The 24341-nt window shown below is 38.0% G+C and overlaps 1 protein-coding gene and 1 long non-coding RNA gene across 3 annotated transcripts in view; one reads left to right on the forward strand and one right to left on the reverse strand.

Annotated features, from left to right (window-relative positions):
- LOC105837761 (hormone receptor 4) overlaps window positions 1-24341 on the reverse strand; it is a 181622-nt gene that overhangs the window by 99640 nt on the left and 57641 nt on the right. Inside the window, exon 1 of one of the 2 annotated variants that reach the window (XM_036282632.1) lies at window positions 4808-5789. The exons of the other annotated variant lie outside the window; for it this stretch is intronic. The gene's annotated coding sequence lies outside the window, so the exon portion shown is untranslated. Of the gene's footprint in view, window positions 1-4807; window positions 5790-24341 lie in introns of those variants that run through there. 2 annotated transcript variants of the gene reach the window in all.
- LOC105837762 overlaps window positions 1-24341 on the forward strand; it is a 167923-nt gene that overhangs the window by 88684 nt on the left and 54898 nt on the right. The window lies entirely within an intron of this gene.

Genomic DNA, 24341 nt, shown 5'->3' on the forward strand with positions numbered 1-24341 from the left:
TCCTTGTAATAACTCGCAAGTTAATGAAACGGTCCCGTGGATCCTGCGGAGCGGAGCTCTCTGGTTCCACAACAAAAACAAACGGCAACCACCGGAGAGGATGAGAATATCTGGAAGACGGTGAGAGGAAAACGGCGAGGGAGGTGGGAGGGTCGGCAATCGGCCGATGGAATTATGTCGTTTCGCGCATATACCTTACCTACATACACATCCACGCACGCACAAACACGCGCAAATACGCGTTTACAGCGAACTCGGCAACGCGAGTGCGCATTGGGTGCAGTTTCCCCGTGCCCGTCCAGGGTTACCCGCGGTCGTTGTGTCCGAAAACTTTGGCAATAAACTTACGCGGGGGCCTCGGCAGCGAGCGCGAGCGCGCGGCGACCTGGCCGCGCCGCGCCAGGATAGTTTCACTAGTTGCATAACTCTAATGGGCTGGCCACTGACGGTTGCTACTATTGTCGTACGTCCACCGTCACGATCGCCGGTGTGCGGCGGGGGGAGCTATCGTGCCGCCGCGCCGCTCCCGACGGAGTATTCGACTAAATTAAGAGAAAATCTACTTTAAATTGATTAAAAAGTCGCGTCTCGCTACTTCAAGCTTACTTTAAAAATATACAATATAAAACACACAGTATACGCAATAGAAAACATTTTGCATTCATATTAAAATTGGCTTGAATTTTTAATATATATCCAAGTGTTAATTTAACATAACGTGATTATGTTATTTTAATATTTTGTGTTAAATTGATATTTAACGTTTCTTAGTGTTAAAACAATACAATCTTTGGCTAAACAAACACTAAAGTAACATGCAAAGTTTAAAGAGACAAGTTCTAAGATTAACGAATAAAATATACGCGTGACTCTAATTATAAAATGTGATATATGTTAAATTAAAAAATTTTCCAACCGTAGGACTTTTCGTAGGAGAGATAGAAGATATAATGAAATTTATATCTCGCTCGAGAAATATGCTCAATTTTAATGACTTTTTATAATAATTCGTCATTAAAGTCTACAGGTGCAGTCTACCGCGAATTATCGCCTCATTGCATTATGTCAAATCCAACATAATGCAATCACTTTTTATCTGCCGAACGCAGCTTTTATTTCGAGCAATATCGGACGGTATCTCTGATTGCAATTTCGGATTGAGGCGAGTGATCGGCCGAAGCTCCGACGCGCATCTATGTACCATACAATCGACAGGTAGTCGATAGTTTCACCAGTTACATAATCTATAGCGTGCCAGCTACCGTCAAACGAAACGTTTTGCAATGCACAACAACAAAGTGATTGGTACGATCGGAATTCAAGTGACTATGTGAGACAACAGTTGGACTTCTCGAAGAAAGTCATTTCGTTAAAATTCGTTAAAATTGTCCTTAAATTTATACGAATTTTAGAATGCAGATTTTTAAATGTATGTATGAGATGCACGAGTGGGACGGAACGTAAAGTTTAGATAATCAGCAATCGGTAACCAATCTCTTAGCTTAGCGCTTTTCATCTCAATTTATGTCTATCGTTTTATTTCAGTCGACGAATTTATTTTTCGCGTCTGTTTGAATTATTTATAAAGCAACGGTATTTACATGCGTTAATCTGATAGAATTTCATTATCAATTTGCACGTAGGCACGTTTATATGCGTGTTTACGCGTGAAAATCTCTGAATGCGCAATTCAAATAGTCACAGAAAATCACACGCTATTTGCATATTTATCTCTTTAATCTATCTGTACAGCCGTAATTTTAATATTCCGCGCGTAAACCGGACGATCATCACCGCGTAGATTCCCAACGTACATTACCAGTTGTTATAGCGGGTGTTCTTATCTCACTTTCAACGCAGAACCTACACGCGTACACCGACACATTGACACACTCGTACGCCAGCAGCAGCAGCAGCAGCAGCACAAGTATGTATTGGCTGACTGATAGGATTGCGCAAACGTCATCGAAAAGTTCATGATACAAAGTCACGTTACGAAAATGGCGCGGCACGGCGCTCGCGCTCTAGCGAGCGAGAGTTGCGCGCGGGATTGTATCGGTGAATGTTAATGCCAATTCGAACATGCCGGTAATAATAATATCAGCGAGCACACGGTCGCGCGACGGCCTTTCCCCGGTTGCTCGTCGCGACACCCACTCTCATTTGCATCCGTCGCACGCCGGTGGCCGCGAGGCGCGCTAATTAGTCATAATTACGGTGACCCTCGGTCTCCTTAATTCAAAACTTGGAACCCGTGGTATCCGTGACCGTTTTGTTTTAGAATTTTAAATTTAGAACTGACCGAGACGCTACAAACGTCATTCTCTCTCGTTCGACGAATTTAAAAACTCGAAGCGAGATTGACAATCAAAATTTTAATTTTAGATACCGAGAAATAAATTTTCCGAATCTCTCCGCGTAATTTTTTAAATTTTAGTTTTGGCTTTTTGTACGAATGCATATTCATTGCCGAATGGAATCGGGAAAACCGTTTCACGACTAATTTTGGGATCGCTGTGAATTCACAACGTACGTTGTTTCACAAAATCACCGGTTTCGTCGAACTCAACGTTTCGTTTCGATTATTTGAATGATGCTCTACAACGAATACAGCGTATTTTCAGAAAACGCCGTCAATTACTAGGAACAATGTTTTTTTATTATTTTGCATTGCTGTCGCGAAATGTTACAGATCTACGCATTCAATAAATTCCAGCTAACAACAACTTCCGTTTCATTCAACAATTGATTACAGTTGTTTTAATAATAGGCTTAATCTTTTATTGCAATAAAAAAGATGTATGTTATTAACGATCATATTGTTTATTTACATAATGATATGTAATTTAATAAGATCGGAAAGTTATTGTGGTTAAAGTGCGTGTGATACTTGGAAATGAGATGCGCAACTGAAATAAACTTTATCGCTATACAGTGCTTATCGACAATTTATCATGGGAAAAAGAACATTAAAGCAATTTTGATGATACAGCTAACAGATTTTAATGATATAGCAAAGATATTATGTCTGAAAGCAATTATGTAGTTATAATTGCTTCCAGATGTAATATCTATATCATCAAATCTACTTATACTATATTATGTAGTTATAAACTATAGCTATAGCTTTATGTGTTAAGATATAACCATATTAGTACATTAATTATATATTAAACAATCTATCTTTCTCTCTGTATATAAATGTGATGAATGGTTTAATTCAATGGATTCATTTCTATCGTTATTGCAATTTAGTCAATTTTTCCGTTGGAAATATAATTTTATCTAATTTGACATCGACCGTTTTCTATTCAGTTTGCAGAAAATTACACAAAACGACGTTTATTTCGTTCAATTTAGCACAGTAAGTCTCAAATATCTCTGACTTTAATTAAAGGCGCGATGTTTTTGACAGATTCTTTATGATAGCGACGTCGTGTTTTGGCAGCAGTATCACAGAGTTTGTTAAAATAGTATCGAACTTTTAATTACAAGATTTACCATGAGCTATGCAAAATTCTTAGCTAGATGCTTTCCAAATGCGTATTTTCCATCTCATTTCAACTTATTGTTAGCACTTTATTTAACGTTTCGCTATATTGCAAGAATATAAAATCTTTTCTTATGATAGGAAATTATGTTAGATAATTATTCACTTATTGTGCTTCATTGTATCTACATCGTGTGCTAAACGAACACCCTTTACTGTACTGTCGTTCGTGTAAAAATTTATCTCGAACAAGGTTATGAGCAAGTCAAGTGTCGATAATACGTATTTCTTAATTCATCGTGACCGCGTTTTAAAATGGTGAAATATCCATCTTGTCGAAACGGAATTCGTAACAAATTTAATCTTTAATTAAAAAACGACAAATACTTAAAACACTTGCTGTGATGCAATGCTATGTTAGTTAAATGGAGTACGGATTGCGGTGAATCTACGAATTAAATAAAAATGAATGAAAAATCTCTCTCTCTCTCTCTCTCTCTCTCTCTCTCTTCTCTTTTTCTCTCGTACAGAATTTAGAAATTTAATTTCAAATTAATACTATGTACACAATATGAATATGATGTGAAACCATATAATCACTATTTACATGATACGTGTAAACGCACATGACGCACATAACCGTACCTAGTTATTGGTGCTGTCATACTTTGTCTGACTTGCATCATCGAGATGTCGTAATCTCAGATATGCATTTCTTATATTTTATTTGCGGGAGCGGAATAAACATGAGACATGCACTTCACATGATGTCTTGATCTCGTTTTACCTTGTGTGTACTTTGTGCAACGCGAAGCCAACGATGTCCCCAGACTCGACCGTTAAGATAAAATGACAGTAAACTGATTTATGATTTGCGTATGCAAAAGTATCGTGTAACTCATATCTAACAACGATCGACGATTGAAAATAAGTGAATGGCTTTACAGATTTATCTTATACTTCTAGTATAAATAAAGCCTATGTTTTGAATTACAAATTAAAATAGAGCAAAAAAGAAGAGAGTTTATTGGATTCTAATGTAGCAAGGTTATCACACGAAGTATCATACGCATCTAACAAATATTTTATTCTGTAAAAATATCTATATATATTATGTAAAAAAAAAGACGATTCTGGATCAATGAAAAAAATCAATGATTCAATTGGTATATGCCACTGCTTCTCTGTGGCTATCATTGTGTGTATATGTTTGTAACACAATATATAGGACAAAAAGTACGCAATAAAATATACACACATAATGCAGACAAAAAAAGTAATCGATAAAGTTAATTATACAAATAGGTTTTCTCACACCTTTTTATGCGGAGCCTCTTTGATCTCTCTACAACATCGGAACATCGGTACGATGCAATCGACGATACGCGTTCGCAACGACAGCTCTTCGTGCACGCGCGTGCACGATGCGTTTTTTTTTTGCAGCATGGGCGTGCGCTCGCGCACGGCCGTGCGTTCCGCTTGCCAGCGTTAAGAGAGCGAACGATTCACCTCCCGTGGCCTAAATAAACAACCGAGAATACATCGACCCGAACGCGAGCCTAGCCGTAGTAGCCGCTCAGAAACTCGTCGTCGACTTCGCGCGCGCGCTTATACGACGACGCGCGACGATGCGACGCGCAGACAGATTCGATGCTGCCGCATCGTTGCGCTCGATGCAGCAATACGACGACGATAGCCGATATAGCCGACGGCCGGAAGAATCGAGCATGGTGACAGTCGTGCAGATTATGTGCTCGGCAAAGATTGAATTCCATGTGATTTCGATGCGCGTCTCGATCCCGATGCCGTAGACGTCGAATTGGCTACCGTTCGTATTTGTCGCTGATATCACCAGAATTGATGTCCTTTTCTTTTGCAACACTGACCGCATCGATTGCAACCCCGAGTTTATTTCTTGCACACAATGTTAAATCGATAAGTACTTTTGGGTGTATAAATGATGGTTTCAATTATTGTGACATAACATGGATGTCACGTGATTTAATTTGCTGCCACTATCGCGCCACTTTTTTCACTTTCGTTCGCTTATTTATTAGGTAAGAATATTAGATAAAAATAAGATAATAGCACGCTGGAAAAAGCTTTCGAGGAATTTTGTTGATATTTCAAATATCGAGTTCCAACATAACACAAGTAAACGTAAATTAATAATCTAAAGACGATAAAATAAAAACAGTCTCCGTCAAATTATTAAAATTATTCGTACATCATAACATTCTAATTTACTACTTATTACATACCAAAAACAACATATTTTAAGATAATATTTATATCAAAAATATTTTTAATAAAAATAAAATAAGAAAAATAGTACAATGTGGAAAAACAATATTAATGTCTCAATATATAAGAAAAAATTTATTTTATATTTTGCTGTTGTTATAGTAATACACAGAAAAAAGTAGTCTCAAATTTACAATCTTGTCTCATATATAAGCAAGAATATATAATTTTCATTAAAGAATTTAATAATCTTGAACAGACATAAATTCCTCGCACAAAGAAATTTTGTATAGTTTAATCTCGAGAAAACAAAAATATTCATCTTTATTAAATAATAATGTTTATAAATGAAAAAGAATAAATATCGATCAGATAATAATAATAATATTCTCAATAAGAATGAGTATTTTTAATATTATTTTAATACTATTATTATATCAAAACAATCATATATTATATCTATATACTTTGGGTGACTATTATAATATTGAAATAAAAATGTAACATTTTGTTGTGAATTTGAAGATTAAATCAAACTTTTTAAAAAAGATTTACTTTTGTTTATATATGAGACAATAATTATTGAATTGATACTTATTCATTTTCTGTGTATCATTACACAAATAAAGACTTACGGTCATTTGTACAAATGATTAAAGGTTAATGATGGCGCTCTATGTCATTAACATGTTATTAAGCGTGGAAAAAATACCCCTTTCTCCGCGATGCGCAGTTCGTTGCATAAGCAGCATTCTCGCTGTTCGGACTGGAAAACACCACTGGCATTAAACTTCGCTATCGCGCTCGCACGTCTATTTTTTCGCCTACTTTTACAGAGTATTGGCGAATTTTTGCTTGGCCTACTTCGTCTTATCGTTACTACGGCAAAGCTGTAGGAAGGCTCGACTGAGTAATTCGCGTGTCCCTCTCCTTTCCTCGCCGCCGCCACATGCCGCCTCGTCGTCGTCGTCGTCGTCGTCTACGCCTTGTCATTGAAAGTATTCAAGATCTAGTGCAGAACGCAGCTGCATATTGCGCTAGCTGCACACGCCACGCAAGACGTCCCTCGCGAGAGACGAGATTATTATCGAGTGCCACGCTCGATGGTTCTTTGGCGCCTACGATCAAGAATCGCGATCACGAAAGCCCGGATCTCGCGCTTGCATCGCGCGACAATGCGAATGCTCTTGGTAACATCCAAGGCGCATGTCGATTTTTCGAGAGAACGCGATAATTGCCGTGTATAATTTTAATTTCGAACTTGTATTTTTTTTTATCTTCCGAAAATGACTTTTTGTTACACGTGCGTCAAAAGTGATCCCTTTCGCGTCACTTTTTTTACGAGTAAAGTTGCCGATTTCAGCACTTTAACATTATTGTAGTTTTGGTCCTCTAATAGATGGCGTGAATCTTGGCGAAAAAATATTCCAGCACGACTTTTTTAGCACGCGCAGGCGCGTCATCTCGCAACACGCATATGGCTTTCGCGGACATTACTGACGTTTATCGACGTTTCGTCGCTTTTGCGAATCTAATCTTGAGTAACCTGTCAATTTGTGAGAATCCAAGATATTCAAGGATCACACATCGACGCACGAGTAACAAAACAAAAAACGGTATGCCACACGAGCGTAACGGTCTTCTAATGGCCGCAACAAAAGGCAACTTTACGCCCTTGTTACATAATGTACTATTATCGTATATCATCCGAGAAAGAATTATTTCCGATACAGTTTTCTCGGTCGAAGATAAGAATGTATGCAAATAGAATCGCTCGTTGCTGCCTCGTCTGAAATTTTCACGGAATATTTGGCCTAAATGTTGTAATGGGTAATCCGCCGTTCCAAATTATGCTTCTTGCAATGTGGAGCAGGAAGATGATAAAATCTCGTGCTTCGTGTTGGAAACCACGCAACCGATCATTACATAACGACGTCTAGTGTAGGATTTTTTCCAAGTTTACGAGGAATCAGAAAATCGTTACGTGTCACGAAATGGAGCGAAATGAGAATGGAGCCGCTGCGCGCCGGTACTTTATCATTTTCATCGAAGTTGTGAGTCGGGAACGTTATTTTTATTGTATATATTGAATATGCTATTATCAACGAAAGTTTTAAACTGAATATCAAGTTTCTGAAATTTTTGTACGCAAATATAGCGATAAATATTTCTATAAGAGAATTATTGTATAATTTTTGACATATCATTCAATAATTCTTTATTACGTTTAGATGGAAAGAGGGCAATTATTATTATAACAAGATAAATATAATTACTTTACATTATGAAATATATGGTAGCATGTCTGAAACGTTTACAATTAAAGAAATCTTCAAACATTTGCAAATATTTTTCATAAATGAGAGCGGGCGTCTAACATTTTTTTTCTTTCCTACAGTGTTTTTATTCTATAAAAATCATAAAATAATATTTATATATATAAAAGAATTTTTTTTAAATCAAAATAAAGATTTATTATGTTTGATTGTTTCGAAATTCGAAACATCTTCTATTCGAAGCGTATACGCAGAAATGTGGGAATGCAGAAATATTTTTCTCTCTAACATCCAACACATCTCGTCATTATTCAAATAGCATATTAGTTTACGACGTTTACGTCATTCGCCCTGCCCGACCCCGTTCATCCCTTGCTCGCGAGTGTACAAGGCGAGGCCGCCAGAGATTCCTGACTTCGAGCGCGGCTCAATCCGCGAAATTACGTAACGTTTAATGTAAAGAAAAGCACAACTTGACTGTGACCTACAGCGGTCGCGAGTGGCAAGTACGCGCGGAATCCTTGTGTCTGCCTTCTTTAAGTCGCCGTGCAACGGCGCCGACCTCAGTGCCAGGGGTATGCATGCATACACATCGAGGCTATCCCCGGCAACGGTTTCTCGAACGAGATTCCTATTCGCCATTAGACGGACGAACGTTTTTTCCTCCGTCGCGTAGCGCGCGCGATTCAAGGATTCCAAACACCGACTGACCCAGATCTTCGTTAAACTTCGACCGTGCAGTCGCAGCCGCGTAAACAGGTCGGTTCTAGCTCGACGGTTCTCCTTATCCCGTGTAAAGCGAGAATGAAACGAACGGAAGTGTCGCTACGTACGTAGTGACGTAGGAAATTCGCGTGACCACTCTCTCTCTCTCTCTCTCCCCACTAATTCATCTCGCGATAATTTCCCAATGAATCTACTTTTCTACGTAACATCTCACACGTTTTATATCTGTATTTAAAACTGGAATTTTATGTGTAGGCGTAACTTCACAAATTCATACCTTTTTGTATATTTTAATCATAAATATCTCGCGTCATATACGAATTCTTAGGGAGCGTCGCGTTTGTTGCACAGGATGCGTTTCGCAAACACATATCATACGATATATCGACATATCGACGGTCAGACTTTGTTCTATAAGCAACCTGCGCGAGGACTTTGTGCGCGCGGCACGAGTTCCTTGTCCGTCACATGTTATAAATTAGCGGCAACAAGGTTATCATTTTTTTTTCTACTTCTTGCAAGTTTACCTTGCGCACGAGCAATGACTCCTTGCCTTGTGCGCAATTGTTGAATCATCACATAATATCCTTCGACCTTACTCGGTAGGAGGAAAAAGACGGCACGTCTTAATGCCTTATAATCGATAATTAAAGATTTTACACGTCGCATATTTCTAGTTGATTATTAGATCGTGTTGCGATATATATCTCTCTCGCATGCTGCTGAAAACGTAAAATCTAGTTAATAACAGGTATAATATGTGTAACATAAGTTTATGAATGTTCAAATGTAAAAGTAGATCTGTGTACACGAAAGGATGTTAATACGTAGCGAGATGCAGTTATACGGAATTCTCGTCTATATGACGATGTCATTTTACAAACTGCAAGCTCATCAGACGCGAATAAAACTTGCTGCCAATAATTGGACGTCGCATAAAGCGCAACGCGGCAGCACTCATGTATATTTAACACATAGTTCCTTAAACAATGTGACAAATACTCATTGTCGATACGTTTGCCGTTGCATTAATGATCGCGATACCGCGTAATTGACATTTAATATGATTTCAGTTGCGCAACGTTGCAATTATAAGGTCGCCTGGTGAATCGTGGAAAGAAATCTTTGACATCGTGAGATGATCGTGGAAAAGGTTTCTACCCTTTATCAAGCGGCCCCGTCATTCGCATCACTGCACGAAGAGACTTGAGATAGCAAGAGAGAGAGAGAGAGAGAGAGAGAGAGAGAGAGAGAGAGAGAGAGAGAGCCCTTCGTCAATTGGATCGCAAGTAGAGCATGCACATTATGTACGAGAGAGAGAGAGACCACCCTTTTGCTTCTAGCTCGCGTGTTGGCCAAGGATCCCTTCGGGTAAACTCGTCGTTGAAAGCTCTAAGCTGTACACTCGTTACGTGCAACTTTGATAAACAATATGTATTGATTTTTTATGTTTATCTTTAATAATAGAAAGGAGTGTAATCAGATAGCCGATGGGGTTTTTATTTATTAAGTATAACTTTTATTTTTATAAATATCTTCTTATAAATAAAAAGTGATAATAAAATATTTATTATTGTATAATAATAATAATAAATATATTCAACGTTTCAATAGTTGGTAGTTATTATTTTCGTTGTAAGAAAATTAATTTGTAGAGATTATTTAAGAAATTGAAAGTAAAAGTCTCGAACAAAAATAATTGGAAATAATTTATTCTATTATAAAATATACTTTTAATTATTATTTCGATATCGTATTTTTTCAATAAAGTTTTTAATTTATTTTTTTGCCTTTTTGTATCAAAACATTTTAATAATATTCGTAATAGTACAGCATAAGTTATATTCAAGAATGATTTCTAAGGATTCCTAATCCGTTAGAACTATTATATAGTTCTAGTCCCGACTGACTTCGCAGTCGCAACTTACTTTCCTTTGTAGGTATATGCGGCAAAGAGTATATGAGGGTTCCGAAGTACCTCTGTGTGTTCGTGAAGTAAAAGCAAAGAGACGGTATTTATTCAAAGCTGAGAAGTCTTACTTCTGTAATTTCGAGAAACGTCCTTGTTAAAGCGACTCTTCTTTTTTTTTTCAACCCGAACATCCATAGTCCCGACCCTCCGACAGCCCTTTCGTTCTCCCCAAGGGAGAATCCAGCTACCGTGGAATCCAGGCGACCTACTACATCCCTCTACATTGGCTATCGCTATTGTAGTTTAAAGAGAGCATATGCATATACGCGCGCGTGTGCATAGCACGCATGCACCTCTCTCTCTCTCTCTCTCTCCCTCCCTCTCTCTCTCACACATACACAGTTCTCCTCCCTCCGTGCACATATGCACGCGTACATATGTATCGCACGTAACGTAATCAAGCGACGCGGCATAAGGAGGGGCCGGACTGCCCGCTGCCTGGAGGTGGAAGGATGGAGGGAGGAGGAGGGTTAGGTAGAGTGTAGTATCGGTCATTACCTCCGCCGCGAGTAACTGGGTCAGTCGTCACACAGCGCCTCTGTCGGTTCCCTCACACTGGTTGCACGTTTCGCAGCGTTCTCTCTCTCCCTCCGTCCGCCCCATCCTCCCTCCTTTTCTCCCTCGTCCGTCTTCAATGCACGCGGCCTCACTCCCTCTCGCACATCCGCGCGTCGCGCGTTCCCTCACGCGTTTTGCCTCCCCTCGCCGTATACCTCCTGGCACCTCTCGAAGCCCTCACCGGTCGAAACCTTCCACGCGATTCCCGAAGCGGCCCGCCGCCGCGATGGAGGTCAGACCTTGGATTCGAGACGCGACCTGATCCACCTTCCCTCGCTACATCCGCATGCAACTCGTGTCCTTTGCTCTCGCTCTTTTCCCTCCCTACTCCTTCCCCACCTCGAGAGATGCGATGATTTTGTATTACTCGTTTTGTGAGGAAAAGAAAGAGGTTTCCGAGGTTTAAAGAGCTTTTCGAAACGATTTCCACAGTTGTAATGCGGGAGTAAGTGAGATTATGCGTCAGACTCGGGAGTCGCTGACAGAAACGGGCACCGCGCGTAACATTTGCGTTATACAGAGGATGTTGAAAGAGATCTGATAAAATATTCCTTGTTTATATGTGTTATTCTTCCTGCATATACATATATATTTATGTAAGGCTATAATGAATAGAGATATTATTTCATATTAATTTCAATTGAACAAAAATTGATTGTACGATCAAGAAAAATCATTCGAAATATTTTAAAACTTTCCTCTAAAACGTAGTAAATTTCTAAACATTTTAAAAATATTGTTTTTACATTCTTGTGTTATGTGTGTTTAAATTTACAATTCAGAAGACAAATTGTTAGGTAATTTTGAAGATAAATTTATTTGCTTTGATGTTATATTAATGTTGAATTGATTTTAGTATGATTATCGTATTATTTCAACAATAAGATATTCCACAATTTTTTTCCTTCGAAAGAAATTTGAATTTTTTTCTCCTGTCAACTTTTATTATAAATTATAAACAGCTAGCATTTTTATGAAAAACTTGCAGATGTTGCGCTGCTGGTAAATTCATCGCTGCGTAATAGAAGAAGGAAGGAATTATTGGGCTAGCGAGCTCCATCAGTTTATTTTATCATAAGTCTTCCATCATGTTTTGCGCGTCTTTTATCTCGCAGCCCTGATATATGAACGTTATTTTTGCTCAACTCTGTTTATGTAGCGACGAAGGGTTAAAGAACCGCCCCTTTACGGTAAACTTTCTTAGATAAGCAGATAAAAATTCACAAATATACAAAATCTAATCTTAATTTTATTTTATTTAACTAATAAATAAATTGCATTAGTCTGCATAAGATCAGGGTATCAATCGTTGAATCGGTAAATGACTCTATTTAAGAAAAGTATTAAAATAATGTGTGAATTTAAAATAATAAATTGCAAATTGATATTTTTAGATTTAACTTCAATATAGATTTGATTAAAATCATCATTTTATTTGAAAATGTAATTATATCAAATAAAGAAAGAAAATATGCACCTCATTGGTCATTAATTAGAAATTAGATAACAGATGGTGAAAGCGATTCACTAATGAATGATTATTCATATTCAAGTGTCAATTAGATTAGAGCTTGTATTTTGATATTCACGTACATAGATAATATATTAGCTTTTTAAATTCTTAGTACTTGTAAAAAGTTATTGTTGTTATAAAGCTATTTTTTAATTAAACTATTTTTTTGTGTATGTATTTGTGTATATTTTTTCTTTTAAAATAAAAAATAGTAGTCATTTACTAATACGCATCATTAATTGTTTTCACTTTTTAAAATTAAAACTATTTTTCCCCTTTCTCAAATACGTAATAATAAAAAAAATACGGTTATTATTCAGTAATTGGTTATTTTTTCTTTTTCATATATATGCATTTTAATTCACAATATAAGTACACCGTTTTGTTTGTTGACCGGCTCAGTGACTATTCAATTTGGAGCTATTTGGACGCTGTCATTTTATGTATAAAAAGTGTAAAAAAATATTTTTTTACATTAGATATTATTTTTCATATTAGATATTCAGTATCATAACACATTATCTTTTGTTTTTGCCTAAATATTCGCGCTACTAAGAAAATATTTAATGCAATTTAACGAAAATTGTTCTCTCTTATGCAAATCAATGGAATAGTCGCCGATTGCTATCGTTTTGAAGTTTCCAAACATTTCTGACGTGTTTTCGTTCATAGAACTGCTAATGCAATTTGGCATCATTTTCGAGAGCTTTTAACAACGTTTGCGAGACAAGAGAATTGTGAGAAAGTTTTAAAAGCTTACGTTTTCCTCGCGTCTTAGAAACGTCTCATTGGAAAATATTTTTCACGCTTTGAAAGCGCGATTGTCTAAGATAAAACTGACTTAAGCTTCGCATTTTTCTCACGATTTGAATGTGTAAAAATTTAACGGCGTAAAAGCTCAAATATATTCTAAATTCCTAAATATGTCACACAGTTATTGTAATCGATGATGCAACATACTATCAGCGAGATCCTACTTACAACGGAAGTTAAATCCTTCATTTTCTTCGTGCTCCTTATCCTCCTCTGTCGACCTACACACATTCCGAACAAATAACGATTCGTAGTTACACTTTTACGCTCTCATTATTAGGTACATTTTATGCCACTGTAGTCGGCTGTGTCGTAAACACGCGTAGTTTCTGAAGAAATAGCAGCGTCAGCTTGCATAAGCCGACAGATGACGTGTCCGGCGTCTTAACACTCCCTCGCATAATCATTATTTACTGTCCATTGAGTTAATAATAATAATAATGCCTGAATAAAGAGAACTAAAGTGCCCTACACCTGATGCTACACCTATTCTCATGATCTACTATGTTTCTATTTTTCGTCTTATATATAAGTTAAACTGTTATCGTTCCATTCGTCTATCATATACTATTTTTAGAATCTAAATATCTAATCGCATTTTATATTCGTAAGTGATACGTATATGTACTACTTTTAGATATCTAAGTCACATTAGATTTAGATATCTAACCCCTGGATATGGCGCCGGAAAATCTCTTTGATAAGAATGACGAACGGATTTTGAAGGATGCATCAAGGTCCGCCGGTCGTTGACCAAAGTTTACGGAGTGCACTACGCACGCATACACGCACGCACGCGCGCGCGCACGCACGCACGACGAAATCAATCGGCGCCCGCGTGACATGCGTTCGCGGAGGCCGGCATCGAGAAGCAGGCGGCGCTCGGCATGCCTCGTTATGCAACCAGCCGGTCGAAGGACGGACCGGTGCACAGTTCGCGATAGCAATTACGCTCGGCAAGCGGAAGTGCGGATCCCGCGCAGGAGGGCGCGGGATATGCAGCACCGTGGCCACCGGCGGCCGTGCAAATGCAGGCGCAACGAGGGGATGGGTGGGCGAGGGGGTGATTCGTGGACTAATTCGCGGTAGCATTAGCATTTGCCGTACGAATGGGTACCGGCAACGGTAATAATGGTAACGACGTGGCGCCTGCGATCGACAGACCCGCGAAGATAATCGGATTCGACAGTGAATTATCGGGCGGGATTATCCCGGGTAAATTATCTGACGCGCGGAACTATATCGGGGATTATATTCTTTATGAATCGCACATTGCGTCACGATGCGAATTAACGCGATATTCCCCCCCCCCCTCCCCACCCTGCCTCCAATCGCGCGGGATTTGCCTTGACTTTACTCTGTTCTCCGTTTAATATTTTTCATCGTCATTCTCTGGACGACGCATTTCTGCCCTTCCCCCTATTTTGCTCTTCGTTTACTCCGTCTGCATTTTGTTAAGTATTTACAAAGGAATGCGGCCTCGACGAGCAAAGAGATTCTTCGCGGAAATATATCGATAAAATTCCCTTCGATTCGAATACGATTTATATACGCGTTCTTTGGAGCGACGTATGAATTTTCCATACGACGCTCGTGCCAAATAAGTTCGCGAGGGACATAAAACAAATATACTAACACAGTCGGCTATCTTCGATCGAGAGTGACCCCAAAACCTTCGAAGGATGTTTTACGGACTGAGTTATTAGAATCTGGGCGATCGTTTGCATCTTTCGATGAAACTGCCCTCAATTTCTTCCCGCAGTTGTGTGTAGCAAATAAAAATTGTACCAAAAAAACATATATATATATATATAAATTTTTGAAATTTCACCCGGTGTAATTGAAACGGTATCTTGATCCTCCGCAGACCAATCTGTTTTTCATTGCTGGCCAGACCAACTGGGTCACTGGTAAACGGTTGTATTTTTCAAAGGGTTTTCGGGCTGTAAAAAAATCTGAAAATATTTTAGTGTACTCTTTCAACATTCAGGGGATATCATTGTGCAGTGATATGTAACCCGAAACGTTTTTTTTTTTCATCCATGCCTGAATTTGAGGCGAAATGGAAAAATCTGTCTGGGTCTCGAGTGAACCCGGGCTTGTTCGCGGAGGGTTAATCCGTCAAGAAGTTGCTGTAATTCCGCCGTAAGAAGAAGAAACTTTGGGCGAAGTATAATTAAACACGAAAACCCACGATCCACACTTATAATGTAAATGGCTCGTAATGCGGCAAACGTAGCTCGTAATCGACTTTGCGATTTCGTCACGCTGACAACAAAGTCTTGAAACTCTTAATAGGATCGGGCAGCAGCGAAGCTTTTGAAGCCCCAGTACGTCGTCGTCGACAGGCAAATTTCTGCGATCGACAACCGTTTCGTTTTCTAAGCGTAAGTTTGCGGGATCCGAAATGTTCGTGAAATTCCGCCGTAAATTGCGAAACGAGAATATAGATTTCATATAAAAGCCACGCGAAATCAATTTTATAACGCGCATGTATGATTGATTTTTTCTTCGGTCGCGACGACGTAATACAGATAATCTGCAGCATTTATTCCCCTTTAATATTTTATCTGTTGTCGCGAATCAACAACAATCTCTGGAGGAAGACAAACACTGAGTTAATCATGATTGGATAAATTAATGTGTTTTTTAAATTAAATGAAGTCAAAGGCTTAGAGAATTAACTTAATTTCGACAAAAGTTACATAAACAAAAAATTAACGCAGTTGCAAATTAAGTTAAAAATTAAATTTAATTAAAAACTTCGTTTTAAAAACATTATTAATTGTATAAAATTAGAATATGATATTCTTTTTAAGTGGATTACTCTTCAATAATAAAAATAATTACAATAGATTCTCAATAAATTCAATATTTTATTGTAAATTAAACTTATATGAAAAATAATAAAGAAATTTTTTATAGGAGACATATTTCTTTTATAATTTTTCTTCTTTTATATAGGTAAATTTTTAATTTTAATTTATAAATGACAGCTAATTTATGATTTAAAAATAATTAATTGAAATTAAAAAATTAGCTCATTTAAAATTAACAAAGTTTTTTTTTACCTTTTATCTGCAAGTTTATTTTAAAATTCTGAAACTTTGAAATTGCTGATGGAAAATACAATTTAAAAGTGCAGAATCTTGTATTTTCTATCCAAAGTGATTTCTTGCAATCCGGTTGCAAATTATGTAAGCAGTATAGTTTGAAATTAACGAGTTATCTCGTAGGGTTGATTCGCATGCATCATTCAAACGGCCGGATGAACGGACGCCGGAAACGAGTCGAGACTGAAAGTTTACGTTCAACGCGGCCATAAATATCCGCACGAACCGCTTAACGCGAGATGTAATGAATGTAACGTTTCAATTGAAAATTCGCGGTGTATAAGCGCTACTAAATAAATAAAACTTCACAGAAAAACAGTTTACAAAATAGAATTGCACGCGCATCGAATAAAAATGCGTAAAATAAATTCTCGGGAGATAAAATTGCAAATATACTACTCGCTTGAAATTTGATGCTTTGCACAGATTCACACGTATATGCCTCCAATGGATGTCATGTTACACTTTATTTTTTTATCTCGTTAATTTTGTAATGTTTCTGTGATTGCATTCTAAATGCAATGTGCGAAAAATGAACTAAATAAATTACTTCAGAGACAAAAATATATATAAGAGTATATTTGATTTGTAACTTAACAGATGTAACAAAAAATATAATAAAATCAGAATATTTTTGTATAATTCATTCATATTACATGATTCAAATTCAATTAGTTATAAATTTAATTTATAGCAAATACATATACAGCAAAATATAATAATGGCAATAAAGATTTTAATGTAATGATTTTTGCAACATTTGATGCTGTAACACAAAGTGCGACACGTCACGTGAGGGCCTCGTAAACGCTACCATAAACGCGATTGGCTTTCCGATATACATAGAACGCAATAGCGGAAGTGCCAACTTCGAAAGTTCACGTTCGGGGCATAGCGTAAATATTTGCGAAAGATCCTAAATAGGGTATGTGTGAAAATAGATCCTTCCTTCTCGTAAACGCGAAACGATTTTCTCCGATATGTACCAAGCGACGACAACGGTGACGATGGAAGAAGCGTCCATCAGTCGAGGACATAAAGCGGGAATAAGATAAAATTGAGTGGTACTGAACAATGATGGATGGAACAACGCGAAAACAAGCTCTAATTTCGGATTAAGACTTGCTCGTAAACGCGAGTAAATTAGTAATTAACTGCAACGCGCGGTATATAAAATGCAGCTTTAGGCATCCGCGCGAAAGTGAAAGAGCCCTACGTGTGTGGAGACGCATCACGTGTCGCGAAGGCAAGCGTGAATCCCGAAGTGGGACACCGGAAATGTCATCAAGGCGATGCCCTTTCCCCCCCTCCCCCTCCCTCGTGACATAAATATCCGCGGTGGGTCCTAAATCGCGCGTTGCGACAGTGCCCAAGAGCAGTTGCCTGGACGCGCGTGACGTATGGCCGCGCGGGTTGAAATTGCGACGAGCGGCAGCGGTGCGATTAACGAGGTTCGAAAGCGTCGCGTATCGGCATTACCAGGGGCATTCTGGGGCAAAGGTTGAGGAACGCTGACCTCGCGCCGTAGCGAAAGCCGCAACCCTCCGCGGAGGGCTGCCTCTCCTTCACTCTCCGCTCCGCATCCCTTTGCATCTTGCTCCCTCCCTCGCGCGTACTCATCCCCCCCCCTTCCTCCCCTTTCTTCTCCTCTTTGCTTTTCCTACTTTCCTCTTACCATCACCCGAGTCCCCGTATGCGGCTCTCCGTTCAACTTATTCAACCACCCCCCTCCTCCTACTCCTCCTTCTCTTCGCTCCCACCTTTGCTCGCGTACATGTACGTCAGGCGCGGTGCGCTCTCTTCGTGCTTTCGTCTGACCTACCCCAATGTCCCTCCTCTCTTCCTCTTTCTTCGTCTTTGATGCCACCGTGCTTCTCTTTTTCTCTCTTTCTTTCATGTCATCCCGCTACTCTTCGTCTTAGCATTTTTCGCGTCGACACTTTTTCAACTTGGCTTCTCTCTCTCTCTCTCTCTCTCTCTGTCTATTTTTGTTGTCTTAACATTTGACTTTTCGCTATTATACTATTAATCTATCTTGCTATATATTTTTAGCTACTTTTGATATTTTTATCCTTTATTTCGGGATTTTCATCTCACTTGTGAATTTGATCAATTAATTTGAAATCATGCTAGAATATTTATCGAGGATTCTGGGACATTGTATATATGCAACACACAATGTTAACGACATTGTTCCGGTCACAGATGATGAACTTAACGGCTAATGCGTTAATCGAGGTAAACGCAGTAACCCGGGAACGCATAAAAATAGATCGACCTACCCCAAGCACCCCTCTACCGTCATCACGTCTTTTCTTCCCTCCCATCGGTGATTTTCTCTCTCTCTCTTCTTTATTCTCGCTTCTTTGCTTTGCGGAGTACTTCTTCGCGAATACTTTGTACCTCGTGGCTCAGCCGTGCTACGTGACGTCCGGTCCGAACTACCCCCTCTCGACTGTTGTGCTCTCGTCGGCCATCTCAGATGGAAATATTTTCTCGAGAGAGGAAAGTAGGTCGTAGAACCAAAACGGACGAAAGCGGAAGTGGAGTGTCCCTTTGAAAACGCCGCGATACAAGGAAAGGTCATGCATCAATAATTTATAAGCCGTTCTCTCGAATGTCTTTTGCAACGAGATGACGCCAATGAGACAATTAAAAGCGGGCCGCGGTGTGTCAACAGAAGCGCACTTTTATGCGAGAAGGGGCGAGTCGAGGCTCCTGGCGTAGAGCTTCGCGCTTACATAACAGATAATTCCGTCGCATTCCTTCCCGTTTGTTAGTTTCTGTGTTTTCTTTGATGCGCGTTGAACTTTATACCGCAGTCATTTGTAGTACCGACGGCTAATTTACAAACACCGAGCGAGCTGCTACACCGTGCTTTTAGCGTCTAAATCCAAGCTTTGCGAATATATAATATGTGGCTGATGTAAAGCTCGCGAAAGTTGTCGCGCCGGTGAAACAATCTACCTGGGGTGCCAGTATTAGTTAATCCGAATAAGATTTTACAATAATTAGTCGAGATTGTTTCCTAATTAAAATGGTGTAATTAAAATTGCATTATTTCTTCCAAATTACAGAAATGCTGCACTATTTGCAATCCCTACGCGTATCCTTGCGCTATGTACATATGAAATTTTTACTGAAGTCAACTAAAAATAGTATACTCCGGCTATTTTTACCCCAATTATAATTGCAAATGTATTATGGGTGTATTATGAATGCTATATTTGCCTGCTTATTCTTCTACGTAAAGGTACAAGTGTATGTGCATTTATTAGCATGACGTGATGTCTCAAAAATAATGCGTAAATGTTATTTCTTAATAGAAATAAATAACCGAATAACCACAATAGGCGTAAGATGTGTATATTATGACCTATTTCCATTGTTGTATATATTATACGTTGCTTCATTCTTTTTCTTTCATTTCTCTCCTTCGTCTTTTCATTTTCCCGACCTAACCCCCCCCCCTCTCTTTCGACCTTCTTCATTCTTTTCCTTCTGCACTCCACTCGGTGCCTTTGTCGATTCTATGTGCACCGTGCCGCACGTAAATGAGCTTCTTCCGCTATACAAACGATCTTAAAGGTTGGAAAAAAAGAGACGCGAAGTACCAATGAGCGTCTACGATATAATTCTCGCTCGAATAATGTCTCGCTATTGACATTCAAAAGCTTTGCGCTGCGCCAGACACATTTGAAAAAGGGAATCTCCCTTTTCCCCCTCCATTTTTAAAGAGTGAATAGTTGAAAAAATTAGGTTATTAGAAAATTTTTCGATAGAAAAATTGAAAGTAATAATTTAAAAAAATTATACTGTCTCAAGAATAAATTTTCAAATAAAAACAATAAACGTAAAATACTGAACAGTTATATATTTATATATTTTTTCAAATATATAAATACGCATTACGTATAAACCAAAAATTAGATTTTGAGAGAGAAAGAGTAAAGCCTCAATTCTTTTATTATTTCAAAGCTTATCCTGCCGTTTCTGTCTCGCAGAGATACGTTTAACATTTATTGTATCATCACTGTTAAAAAAAGACAATACGCTTAATTTTATAATTAAAAAAAAAGAGAAATATTCCCATCAACGGATGCAATCTTGAAAAGGAACGTTTGATATCAATATCGTGGGAAAATCAATGGCTGCAGGTGAGTCTCACTAATTCGGCGAGGGAGATTCCATCTCTAAAGATTCACGCGATATGATCGGGTGTGAGGGGTGGCAAGGGGAGGGGGAAGGTAACCGACATTGCGGTAACGAGGAGCAATTCAAACGGCACGGCGTATAATCCTACGAGCGAAGCGGAGTTGGCTAGGGAGAAGCTGGTCTGATAAAGTGTCTATTTTCGTGAGCGTAAAAGCCGCCTCTGCCGCCGCCTCTCGAGGCGATGCGGCGCGGTGGCGCGGCGCGGAGCGGAGCGGAGCGACGCGGCGCTGCGCTCTGCGTGAGGAGAGTCGCGCCACAATGCATGCTGACCCATATTCGGGTCGTTGCTATTTCAGATCTATCCTTTCCATAGAGGAAGGTCGTCGGACTGCTGCGCGCTGCGAGCGCGGTTACGTAACCGCGCCTTGTTTTTAGCGGCCGCGCTCAAACGCGCTGCTCTCTCTCTCTCTCTCTCGATTTTTCGCTCGCTCGCCCAGAGAATAGCACGTCGCGTACGACTCTAAAATCATCAATCGTCAAATAAATTCCCTCCGTTCGATTTGAAAACGGTTTTTTTTCTTCAAGAATGTCGAAGAAAGTCATCATTTATCATATCTCTTTTATTAAAACTATTTGTCTTTGTAACTACCTAAGTACATTTTAATCTAAAATTCTGTTAAAGTAAAGTATCCTGAGATTAATTGAGAGGTATTGAGTAACATCATTGTCTCGTTCTTCTTCTGAAGTTTGCTAGAAATTTCTTATTTTTAGTTGTCTCGATGTTTAAAAAAAAAAATCAAATCCAAGTTGATCAAGGAGTAAAAGTTTGTAAAAAAAGTATATGATATGTACACAGTAAAAAACATTTCGTATTGACGTTAAAATCGGTCTTTGTTAAAATTTTTATGTTAAAATTTAACATATTTGCTTGTTACTTTAACATATTACTGTTGTATTAACACAAGTGAAGTGTTAAGTTATTAGAGTTACATTGAAAAAGATTTAAAAGTAACACAATGTGAACGTGTTTTTAATTTTACACGATTAATATAGAGTTTATTCCATAATATGAGAACGACTGTTATTTCTCGACGTGATCTCGTAATATATGTTACATTAATATTATAATAGTGTTAAAGTAACATGTTACATGTGCTACTTTGACATAATTTTTTCTCATTAAATTGTTACATAAAAATTATGTTAAATTATAAAATTTACATTTATTTTTATGTTAAAATATAACATAATATTTATGTTGCTATCTAACATATGCTTAATATGTTAAATTAACAAAAAGATTTCTGTGGATCGTTTGGAACAAGCGACATTTGTTAAATTTAACACAATTTTTTTACTTGTGTTAATATGATTCTGGTGAAATTTAAAAGCCATTTTAAAGCTATGATTTCTCTAGTTGGCGTATATATCTTTGGTTTCGGATGGATGAATCAATGAATAGCAAATTGAGAAATATTGTAGATAATTAAATCGCGAGAACTGAGGATAAAGAAAGTGATGGATCTTTAAGTTGGCCAGGAATAAACACAATTTTAGCCTCAAAATGCTAATTATGGAAATGTAAGAGAAACTTTGTTATGACCAATAAATAGATAGCCACTGCTTTTACTGCTTTTTAAAATAAATTTGTAATCGATTTCAACGAAGATTTAACTTTAACGCCAGCTTTCTATGCGGTAGTTGCGTTACACGCGTTAATTAACGATAATAATGTATACCGAAAATGTTGCGTTTTATGCTCTTGAAGAATTTAATAAGTAAGAAACGTCATGTAAAAACTCGGGAATAATGATTTCGTTATGTGACGTTATCTATTTCGCGCATTGTCGTGTTCGACTCTTAGAAATGAGAAACTAAAATATGCCCCGATAGCTTTTATCTGACATATCGCAGAAACCACGTTGCATTGAAATAATAGCTCGTAGACACGAATCATTAATACAAATAGTCCTCATGGCGCGCATGCACGCGCGATCAGAACCATGTTTTCTTAATTGTTTTATTTACAGTATTTCTGCGCGGACACTTTACATTGCATCAAAAGAATCGATATTTGCGAGGCGTGTGAATTTTTTGTTCACTTTTGCTTAATACGGTAATTTTATTAGAATCGTAATCGTTCCAAGATAAGAGGATTAAAGAACTCGCCGTCTGACCATTGCTACACTTTACTACTGTTATTTCCGTTACGAACCTTTTACGACTACGATTTCACGTAACACTTTATGAGGAAAAAAAAATTCGCGATTTCAGATATTAATTATAACGATCATAAGTGCAGTTGGCAATTAGCTTAAATCTGAGTAGTAGTAATTTGGCAATTATTATCATAGATCGAATTTTATTTTCGTAAAGGCGATACATGAACTTTTACTGTAGCGAAACGTTTGCTGTTTATTATACATTAGTTGTAACATTTGCCGTGGTACATTCTATTTGGTCACACGCATACAGACCCACGGGTCCTAATAATATCGATTGGTATATCCGATCTCGCGCTTTCGTCAATAATTTCACGCTCCGTCGCACAGGTGAGCAGCGTGCATTATGCAGCGATGTGCAGGAGTGATAAGGCGCAGCCAGGCCGGTTTTACCTTGAACGTAGGCCTTAAAGACCGTAATCTAGGAAAACCCGTTTGACATGCGTACATTATCGGACCGTTCGATTCACTTGTGTGCGGCGCGGGCGCGCGTTGCATAACGCGCGTCAGATTTCGAAAAAGCGTCTACCGTAGAATCGCGGCGTTTTATCACCGTCATCGCGATTTTTATAAATTGCCTTTGACGTTCTCCGCTTGTCGCCGTGACAACGCAAATTCCCCCCCCCCCCGTTTACGCGAGCACCGTATCGCAGACTTCATTTGTCACTTCGTTTAATTCGTTATCTCGAACCGCCAGCGATTGCGCGGAACATTTATTGCATAATCGACCAAACGGGGGATTTTTCTATTTTTACGTTCCTTTTATGTAATGACGATGTGAATTAAATACAGTCCTTTGTCTAGTAGGTACTTACTTGCGTTTGACACTTACAGACTTTATTTATGCAGACGTCTCGACTATTTTTACAGCCATCGTTTGTTAAAAAAAAAAGAGATTGAACGTATCTGCTAAGTAAGCGTTATTTTGTAAATAACAAGATTTTCCTATAATGGTGTACAAAAAAATAGCTATTCCTTTTTTATTATCTTTGCAAACAATATTTTCTTGATGAATAGTCTTAAAATATATTCATCACTTATTTGAAATATATTTATCCAAAGCAGACTTCTGTGTAAGTACAAAAAAATATGTACTTGAATTAAATAAATATCACTTATTTTTAAATAACTTATGAGTCTATATATTTGCAAATCTATGATAAGTTCATTAACCTATAACTATTAAATTTATCGAAGATATATTCTGAATTCTGGTAATTTAATATTTCAATCAAGAATATTATTAAATTAAAATAAAA

Source organism: Monomorium pharaonis, chromosome 2 (genome assembly GCF_013373865.1).
Source record: "Monomorium pharaonis isolate MP-MQ-018 chromosome 2, ASM1337386v2, whole genome shotgun sequence".
Taxonomy (NCBI): Eukaryota; Metazoa; Arthropoda; class Insecta; order Hymenoptera; family Formicidae; genus Monomorium; species Monomorium pharaonis.